Below are 11212 nucleotides of genomic sequence, written 5' to 3'. Positions count from 1 at the left end.
CTCCACCAAGAAATTGGTGCAAGTGATATATGAATTCAGCAAACTTGCAAGATATAAGATCAACCTACAGAAATCTGTTGCATTTCTATCCACCAATAGTGGAGTAGCAGAAAGAGAAATCCAGGAATCGATCCCATTTACAAATCCATCAAAAACCAAGATATACCTAGGAATAAACCTAATCAAAGAAATATAAGATCTGTATTCTGAAAACTATAGAAAACTTAATGAAAGAAATCAAAGATGACACAAAGAAAAGGAAAAATATTCCATGCTCATGGATTGGAAGAAGAAATATTGTTAAAATATCTATACTACCTAAGCAATCTATACATTTAACACTACCCTTACCAAAATACCACCAGAATTTTTCACAGAGATAAAACAAAGAATCATAAAATTTGTATGGAACCACAAAAGACCCTGAACAGTCAAGGCAATCTTGAGAAAACAAAAGCAGACCTGGGGGCATCACAATTCCAGACTTCTTCAAGCTATGTTACAAAGCTGTAGTCATCAAGACTATATGGTACTAGCCAAAAAAAAAAAAAAAAAAAAAAAAAAAAAAAAAGATACTCAGATCAATGAAACAGAATAGAAAACCCAGAAATGGACTCACAACTATATGATCAACTCATCTTTAACAAAGCAGGAAACAATATCCAAAGGAAAAAGGACGGTCTCTTAAACAAATGGTGTTGGGAAAACTGGAAAGCCACATGCAGAATGAATCTGCACCACTTCCTTACAGCATACACAAAAGTAAATTCAAAATTGATGAAAGACTTAAATATGAAATTGGAAACCATCAAAATCCTAGAGAACAACACAGGCATCAACCTCTTTGAGCTTGGCCATGGCAACTTCTTGCTAGATACGTAGTATACCTTAGGAGGTAAAGGAAACAAAAGCAGAAATGAATTATTGGGATTTCACCAAGATAAAAAGCTTCTTCACAGTGAAGGAAACAACAAAACTAAAAGGTAGGCATGGAATGGGAGAAGATATTTGCAAATGACATTTCCAATAAAAGGTTAGTATCCAAAATCCATAAAGAACTTACCAAACTCAACACCCAAAAGACAAATAGTTAAGAAATGGGCAGAAGACATGAAAAGACACTTTTCCAAGGAAGACATCCCAATGGCCAACAGACAAGTGAAAAGATGCTAACATCACACTCATAACTCCACCACACACCTATCAAACTGACTACAAATAACGCAGGAAACAGTAAATGTTGGTGAGGATGTAGAGAAAGGGAATCTTCTTATACTGTTGGTGGGAATAAAAACTGGTGCAGCCACTGTGGAAAACATTATGGAGGGTCCTCAGAAAGGTAAAAATAGAACTACCCTACAACCTAGCAATTACACTACTATGTATTTACCCAAAGAATACAAAAATACTGACTGAAAGGGGAACATGCATTGCAATGTTTATAGCAGCATTATCAACAATAGCCAAACTATGAAAGAGCTCAAATATCTATCAACTGATGAATGGATACACAAGATGTACCATATATATATGTACCCACACATACATACATACACAGCGGAATATTACTCATCCATCAAAAATAACAAAATCTTCCTATTTGCAACAATGTGAATGGAGCAGGAGAATATTATGCTAGGCTAAATAAGTCAGAGACAAATACCAAATGATTTCACTCACATAGAATTCAAAAAACAAAACAGATGAACATAGGGGAAGGGAAACAAAAAAGACAGGGAAGCAAACCATAAAGACTCTTAAGTACAGAAATGTGGGGGGAGGTTGGGCTAGATGTATGAGGGGCATTAAGAAGGGCACTTGTGTTGAACACTGGGTATTGTACATAAGTGATGAATCACTAAATTCTACTCCTGAAGCCAGTATTATACTATATGGTTTAACTAAAATTTAAATAAAAATTAAAAAAAATTAGTCAATAAGCACATAAAATCACAAGAAGTAACTGAACACATACATTTTTCAAACACATTGGAATTCAGCTGCAATTTTCTTCTAGGCACTCTAAGTTTGTGTATGTAGTTTTGGGACTGGGAAAAAAAAGCCTTTCTTTTTCTAACAAAAAAGACATGTACTTTCGAAAAATATACAGGGGCATTTTTACTTTCTTTTGACTTCATTAATATGTTCAATTATTAGGAAAATGAAGTAATTTATAAGAATCTCCAACTTTTTTCCTGCAATTTTGATCATTTTTTCATGGCCATTAGAAGATGAATTCAAGTAGACAACACAGTCCCATGGTCCACTATGTATTCTTCCCACAAATACTTGATGGGTACTTCCTGTGGAGATAGAAAGATGGAAAAGGAAGAATTTATATTTTCTTTTAAGGATACAATTAAATTGATGCCTAACTTTAGATAGATGCCAAGATCAGACAAGATATTTGCTCTAAAGATATGAGAATCCATTAGTATGCCTTTGCATGTAGATAGTAGCCCTGGAGCAAAGGAGACCAAAAATGCTATCAATTTATAAGGGGAAAAAAAAACTGTATTCTTCAATTTAAACAAATGCCAGGGATTACTCTTATTTGGCAAGTTTCACTTAAACGTTGAGCTCTATGGGTGTTGAGCTCTATGAAGTGAGAGCTCTAGCAGTCTTGGTCTAATCAAGAAAAAAAAATCACACAGTAGGCTTACCAGGAAAAGTTTCATATAAAGATTTATAAATTATGATTTAATACATATGTGACTGTTAAAAGAAATTGAGTAATGTGTTTGTTTGCAAATGATGGTTTAGAACAACATTCACTGAGATTATTTTCAAGAACTATTTCAAGTGCCCCTAGCATTACATGTTATGGGAAACAAAGAATATGGAAAGAGTATTCAGAGAGGAGTCAAAATAACTGGTTTCAAGCTCTACTTCTATTTCCTTGAGAGCCAACCAAGTCTCTAAACGTCTTACTCTTACTCTATTTTAAATAAATTCCTCCCCTCATTCTGCAAGGATGTGATAAAAAGCAAATGAAAAATGTGGGTAAAAGTACTTGCAAAGCATAAAACATTAACACAAGTAAGATCTCATTGACAGTGTTGATTGAAGTGTTCACTTAAATACTCCACCAAAATAAGTAAATGCCCCAAATCTTTCTGCTAGTCAATTAACACCAAGAAGAGAGATACCAAAACTAACCATTTCGAAAGATGTCTTGCCTATGGATTGGGTGAGTGTTCTCTCGGCAGCACTGTACAGAAGTTCCATGGAAGAATCACAGATCCAACTGTGCTGCTCATGGGGATAAAGAATAAATGGCAGCAAGGGGGAGCTTGTGGAAAGAGTGTTCACTTGTACTTGTCGATCTTGCTCTGGTCTATTGAAGTATGTATATGAACTTGAACAAACTAGCCTACAAACCTTTTCTTCTGTTTTGTTAAATGGGAAAGAGTAAAAGAAATTGTAGTTCCAGGGTACATTAGGTATTGATACAGCATTGTATGATTAATTTATTATTTAGATGTGACAATGGTCCACTTATGCCAGTAAAAATAAGGACTCATAATCATAATGATTTTTTCCAGTTACTACACAAGCTATTAGAAGCACTCGATGGGTCATCCAAGTCACACATCCAATCAGTCACTTCATTGCAGCCAGTCATGTTCTTCCTGCAGGCTAGTTTCCTAGGTGGTGTTAAAACTTAATTTTATCAGTTGCCCTTGAGTAGAATATCATCCCAAGCAAAGCCTTATCTTTAGTTTTTTTTTCACATTTGTAATTTTTAAGTATTTGACATTTATCTCTATTTGTGTCTTTGTATTTAGAAAAACTTATTTTGTTAATGTTATCATACTTAGCTGGGTTTTTGTTACATTAGAATTCAGTTTAATTTATTTTAATTCATTTTAACCAACGTCCATATTACTATAGAAAAAAAAAACAGACTTGGCTCTTTCAGTAAATTGTCAAAATTGTTTACACATTTAGATTGTTTTAAACTTCAGGGAATTTATCTCCAAAATGGTAATTATTAGTTTACCAATGCCATATACCAATGCCATACTTCAAAACATTATTTTGAGAAAATTTAAAATAGACAATATTTGAGACATCATCAAAGTATTATCCGTTAGCATTTTTTTCCAGGTATTCTCTAGACTTTTAAAGTAAAATATACAGAATACTACAGATAAATGCAAGGTCTTCCTTGAATTTACTTCTCCTTTTTCTTCTTTACTTCTCCTCTGCCATTCTTCTTTTTCCATTTGCCTCCATTTTTTCCTCAGAGTTAATTATTACCACAACAGGCACCATATTGCACCTAAAATGCCAGTGTAGTATCAAATAAGATTATCCACAATTATCTGAAAAATGTATTAAACCACTTTTTCTTTCCAACTACATATCTGAGTCAAGCTGGATTTTTATTGTGTGTTTCAATTGGAACGATATATTGCAACAGATATAAATTTAAAATCTTAGGAGAGTACTGCTGTCCTTTAGGAAGCCAGGCAAAATATATAGGCTACTGTTCTCAAAAAATTTTGTTTTGGAAAAGGTTTTCTATATTTTAGAAGTTTTTTTTTTAATGTTTACATGTGATGAGTGAATTTTATTATTTTAAAAGCCTTAGTGTTTGGACAGTTCTGTTATTAGGATATTCTTTTCACGTATTGAGTGACTACTCAATCACCATCTGCCTTCCTATCATTCCACGGATGCAGACATTACACATATTTTTTTTTCTTATCTCAGCAACTCGAGGTTTCTCTGGACACTTGATTTTCTGGTGATAGAAACATTTGATTAAAATAACATTTAGTCTTTATAAGTAGAAATGCCTATTTTAAAAGTATCTTACTATACTCTACCAAAATAAGTAACTACACTATTGCTCTGATTATCATTGATAGGGATTTATGTTACTTATGACCTATGGACTTTGTTTTTAAAGTTTAATAAAATGAAAAGGCAAACAAAGGAATAGGAAAAACACTGCAAGAGGAGTATTTTGTCAGAGGACTACGGTTCAGAATATAAAAACTCTTACAACTCATTAAGAAGTTAAACAGCCCTCTCTGCTGTCAGCACAGAACCTACTTTGGATCCTCTTTCCCCCTTTCTCTCTGCCCTACAACCCCTCCTCTCTTTCTCAAAAAGAAATAAACGTTTTTTAAAAATTTTTCTTAAAAGAAGATGAAGAGCCTGATTTAAAAACGTACAAAGGATTTGAACAAATATTACCAAATAAGATGTACAATTGACCAATAAGCACAAAGATGCTCATATCAGTTGTCATCAAGGAAATGAAAATTAAAACTACAACGAGGTATCACTACAAGCTCCCTATAATTAATAAAATTTAATAGGCTAACACATTAACAGTTGGTGATGTAATGCACATAGAATCCTCAGATCTTGCTAGTGTTAATGCAAATATTGACCACTTTGAAAACTAGGCAGAATTTTAAAAAGAAATTTCCATCTACCATACCAGCCATTCCTTTCTTAAGTGTTTGTAACCACAACAGGGACACGTTTCAGAAAATGACTCATACACAATTACTGTTAGTGGCTTTGTTCATAATAGCACTGAACTATAAAAAAACAAATGACCAACTATAGAGACAAAAAGACTACGTGATGTATACCCCAGTTGAATACCATTCAGCAAAAAAAGCAACAAACTACTGATAGAATAGATGACTCTAAAACACATTATGCACAGTGAAATAATCCAGACAAGAAGAATATATAAAATAGTTATCTAACTTCTAGAAAATAAAATTCACCTGTTGTGACAAAAATGAGATCATTTCTTCCTTTGGGTCAGGAGGAGAGGAAATGGACTGCAAAGGGGCTTGAGTAACTTTTGTGGTTGTTGGCCTTGTTCTTATCTTGATTCTGCCAAGGGATCTATGGGTATATAGGTCTCTCAAAGCTCACTCAATTTTATACTTTAAAGAGGTATAGTAGTAGTAGTGTAGTTTATTCTACCTAAATTATACAAAAATAAAACTGAAAAAGTAACAAAAATGGAAGTAACAAAAAATCTTTAATGACTATAATACACAAATTTTCTGTTGTTCGTTTTGGTACATTGTAGTTTTCAAGGAATGTCCCCATTTCATCTAAGTTAGCAAATTTACTAGCACATAGTTCGGATTATATTATTCTATTATTGTTTTCAGGCATGTATGATTTGTAGTGAAATCCTTTTTATTCATTATTAATGTTAGAAATTTGTGTTTTCCTTCTTCTTGATCAGTCTTGCTAGGAGTTTACCAATTTTATAAATATTTCCAAAGATTTAACTTTAACCTTTGGTGAGTTTTATCTATTGCACATATGTTTTGCTTTTTATTGATCTGTTATTATTCCCCTTTTTAATTGATTTTTTGTTCATTTATATACTTTCATGCTTTATTTTTAACCTTTCTTTTTTAATTCAAAATTAGTTAACATACAGCATAATCTTGGCTTCAGGAGTAGAACCTAGTGATTCACCTCTTACATATGACACCCAGTGTTTATCCCAACAAGTGCCCCCCTTACTGCCCATCCCCCATTTAACCCATCCCCCCACCCACCTCCTCTCCACCAACTCTGTTCTCTGTATTTAAGAGTTTCTTATGGTTTGCCTCCCTCTGTTTTTATCATATCTTTCCTAACTTTCCCCTATGTTTATCTGTGGTGTTTCTGAAATTCCACGTAAGTGAAATATTTTATCTGTCAAAGACTGATAGCCTTTCTTCCTATCTAATATGTATTTAGAGCTAAATACTTCCTTAATTGTCTTAGTTGTGTCCCATATGCTTTTGTCATGTATTATCTACCAGTAACATATTTTCTAATTTCCTTTGAGATTTCCTCCTTGAATCATTTTTACAGGCTTCTGTTTTACATTCAAGTATTTGCATACATTTTGTTATTTGATTTCTTATTGTCATTGATTCCTATTTCTAATTTTAAAATTCTGTTGTTTACACCAAAATAGTTACTAATTGTTAAATATTTTATGTGAGCTTGAAAAAAACGTATTATCTGCTACTTGCAAGTACTCATTATCTGCTTTTTCCTGTTTATTACTTTTTGAAAAAGGGCTAAAATATCCTATATTGTGTATTTTCCCTTTTTCCTCCCTTCAATTCTGGTAAGTTTTGCTTTAAATATTTTGAATCAACATTAATTTTAATATAGTGATTTTTATTATCTAAAAAATAATCATCCAAGAAACATGATTACTGGGATCCCTTTAAATATATTTCTAATACTTCCTTGTATTGATTCATTAATGTTTCTATCCTATATTGTTGTTAGTTCAGAGAAAACATAGTAGGGAATCAAATAGCATTCAATACAAATCAACTGTAGGTTAAAAATATTTAAAAATCCAATGACCCTAAAGAAAATGTAATATATACATATAATTTCTGAGCCCTCCAAAAGAAAACCAAAACATTGATGTAACCAAATATGAAAGAGAGGACTCCTCTGCAATAAAAAGACCACTTGTTCGACTTGTCGGAAAAATCATACTGTGTGACAAGAAAAATTGTATGTACTATCTAAAAGTCAACACTGTGGCATAACTTATTATGTTTTAGAATTTCAAATGTAAACATTAAAAATAATTAAGACACTAGCTGTGTCTCAGAATTCTCAACATAACCATTCAATTATTGCAGCATATCCACAAATTCATTGCAAGAAAAGACAGGACAAAGCAAGAATTATATTTTATATTCAGCTAAAGTAACTTTCAAGAATTGCCATGGACAACAGTCTTGAAATAAAGAGCATACTTTTCCTAATCTCTACTTAAGAAAACTATGTAGGATGAATGTCAGTTAGTCAAAAGATAATGGCGCAACCACAGCAAATGGAGGAAATTATTCCACTTCTTTTTATGAATTAATTCTAGAATAATAGCGAAGTCTGACAAAAACAAGGCACTGTTGGAGTCACTATAGAGATTTTATAAAACCTAATAAAGTATAGGAGATTAACATGATTACCATTTCCATTCTCCACATGGAGGAACTCAAACAAAATAACAAGTAAAATATCTTGTTCACATTGTTCTCAAAGTGAAGAAGCAGGAATTCCAAGAAGTAGGACTACAGAAAAAATCCTCTTAACTGCTTTTCTCTACATACTCACAATTCAGGTAGATGGAATGGAAATCATGAAAGATACCTCCCTTGCTTTGAGTGGTACAAATAACATAAGCTTATCCTCATTATAAAGCTTCCCTGTTCTTTTTGGGTAACTAAGTCACTCATCATTTCAACAGCATTTCAGATCCATTTTTTACCTTGTGAATTTACTTCCTTCAGCTTTCCTTCCAGGGTTCAGTAACTCTGATTTTAAATCTATGAACAAAAATAATTGAAAAGAACCACAGGGAAAAAAATATCGTCATTTATTCATCCAACACGTGTTTATTGAACATCTGTTCTGTGTGAGATCCTGGATATGTTTCAATGGACTGAAAAGACCAAAATTCTGCTCTCATAAAGCATATATTCTAGAAGTAGAATACAAATAAAAATACTAGCATAACAAATTGAGTAATATGCTAAATTTTTAATTTAAAAATATTTATTTTTGAGAGGGAGAGACAGAGCATGTGCAGGGGAGGGGCAGAGAGAGAGAGAGAGGGAGACACAGAATCTGAAGCAGGCTCCAGGCACAGAGCCTGACGTGGGCCCAAAATCGTCAACCACGAGATTATGACCTAAGCAGAAGTTGGACGCTCAACCGACTGAGCCACCCCGGTGCTCCGTTAAATTATTTTTTTAGCTTTCTTTTTTCAAAGTTTTTTTTTTTAGAGATAGAGAGAGGTAGAGACCACATAAGTGGGGGAGAGGCATGAAGAGAGGGAAAGAGAGAGAATCCCAAGCAGACTCCACACTATCAGTGCAAAGTCTGATGTGGGGCTCAAGCTCATGAACCTTGAGATCATGACCCAAGCGGAAATCACGAGTGGAATGTTTAACCAACTGAGCCACCCGGATACCCAATAGTAAAAGATGTTAAGTGCCATGGAAAAGACAGATCAATATAAAGAGGATTGAGAATACAAGGTGGTGAGTTGGAGTTGCAAAATTAACAAGGTGAGCATAGATTTCATTCTGAAGGTAGTATTTGAGGACTTAAAGGAGGTGAAAAGGGTTATTTAGACATATGGATAAAGTTTGTTCTATGCAGAAAAAAACAACTCCAAAATGACCCTCAGGAGCATACCAAGTAGATTCAAGTATGATGTTCAATATGCAAGAAGCCAAAGGAGAGAGATGGAGGGTAGTATTGTAAGGGAGAGTAGTCCTCACAGAGCAAATTTAGGACACTAGTGCTCAATAGGCCTTCTAGACTTTTGTAGGAATTTTGGCCTCCATTCTGAGAGAAACAAGTAGCCATCACATGGTTTTGAGTACGAACGCAAAACGACCAAATATTTTAATAAGATTGCTCTGGCCCCTGTACTGAAAACAGATTCTAAGAAGGCAAACATGGAAGTAGGGAGGCCATTTGGAAGGCTATTACAATAAATCATTTGAAGGGTGATTTTGGCTTGGCAAGGAAGGAATTATTTCTTATCCAATACTTGTAGTATACAATATATCTAATCCGCCGTGCTCATAAATAATTTTAAAGTTGTTGATCAGTTGCTTTTACAATAATTGAATGGAGTTTTCTTTCAAAACTAATTGAAATTCTCATTGATATTTTTTCCCTCTTTTTTGTATCTGTAAGGCATTTCTAATTTTCAGTTTTAAAGGGTTTATAGGTGTCTGTCCTAGCACCTTTCCCGAGATTTTATTTTGTCTTATGCAGTAATTGTTCTCTACTAGTTAAGTTTATAAAGGAAAATCATTTGATCTTTTATCAATTTTTCTTTTAGAATGGACATTCTAATTCTGTCTTCTATCATTTTAAATACTATTACTGATACATACTAACACCTTAGTACCTCAAGTACTATATTGGATAGTAAACTCAAATAGTCTATCACAGAAGCACACCATCAAACGTAAGGATAAAACATACTTTCCATAGTAGCATGGTTTTGCTATAAGTAGCTGTTGGTTAATGCAATGTTTTTAAAATTGCAAATCAATACTTTTATGTGTACATAAATCAAAATAGTACCTATTTGCATGCATGTGTGTGTGTTTGTGTGTGTAGCTTGAATTGTTTTTGGAAGTTATTCTATTAAAAACAGTGTATATAAAAATATCAAACATTTTCATTCAGTATTAAGATTAACAAAAATATACATTTACTGCTTTTTTTGTGAATTAGTATTTGATGTTGTTTAAATCATTCTGAGAATCCCAAGTGATAAAATTTTTATGCTTATAATTCACTGTACTTTGGCCTCTCAATTTTTAAATCTGTTTCCAAAGAGTTAACATTCTATTGATATGCTTTATTATTATATTAGCAAATAACTGAAACTGTACAAATAATTGTAAAATCAGAAATGGCTGTGCAGCTCCACCTCAATGTCCCCTTTTGACAAGAGCCTAATTTTAAGACTCGTAAATGGTAATTCCATGTGAATAGTTTTTAAAAATGTTTAAGGCCTCTTATGCAATTTTAAATACCATCCTAACAAGGTTTTTTGTTTTTAATTTCCTGTCATCCATTCCTTTTTCAGATTTCCTTAGTTTTTACCTCACATCCTTTTTCTATTCTACCACACCGTCCAGGACAGCACATTACATTTACCTGTCACATGTCCTGAGGCTCCTCCTGGTTGTGACACTTTCTCATACTTTTCTTTCGGAGGTTCTTGACAACCTAAGGAAGAATACTGATCATGGATTTTATAGCATGTCCCTCAGTTGCAATTTGCCTGATGTTTTCCTCATGATTAAACCATAATTATGGTTTCTTGGAAGAACACAAAAGGTAAAATGCCATTCTTATCACATTTTATCAAGGTTATTCACTATCAACATAATTTACCACTGATGATGTTGACCTAGATTCTCTGAATTATTATTTATAAGGTTTTTACACTGTAAAATTACTCTTTTCCCCATTCCACACTGTATTCTTTGGAAGGAAGTCACTAGTCACAGTCTATATTCCAAGGATGGGGAGTTATGCTCTACCTCCTTGAATACAGAATATCTCTGTAAATTATTCAGAATTCTTCTGCCCTAGGCAATCCCTCTGTTCTCCCTCATTTACTTACTCAATAATTTCTGTCAAAATGGATTCACACAACTTAAGG

The 11212-nt window shown here is 33.2% G+C and overlaps 1 long non-coding RNA gene across 2 annotated transcripts in view; it reads right to left on the bottom strand.

Annotated features, from left to right (window-relative positions):
• Positions 1-1645: 1645 nt before the first annotated feature.
• The window catches only part of LOC109502934, a 250792-nt gene continuing 241225 nt past the window's right edge, over positions 1646-11212 (bottom strand). For both annotated transcript variants that reach the window (XR_006583427.1, XR_006583426.1), the window contains one exon: positions 1646-2303. This is a non-coding gene — a long non-coding RNA (uncharacterized LOC109502934). The remainder of the gene's footprint in view (positions 2304-11212) is intronic.

This window comes from Felis catus, chromosome A1 (genome assembly GCF_018350175.1).
Source record: "Felis catus isolate Fca126 chromosome A1, F.catus_Fca126_mat1.0, whole genome shotgun sequence".
Lineage (NCBI taxonomy): Eukaryota > Metazoa > Chordata > Mammalia > Carnivora > Felidae > Felis > Felis catus.
Note: the sequence above shows the minus strand (reverse complement) of the source record. Positions and strands in the feature narration are given on the sequence as shown.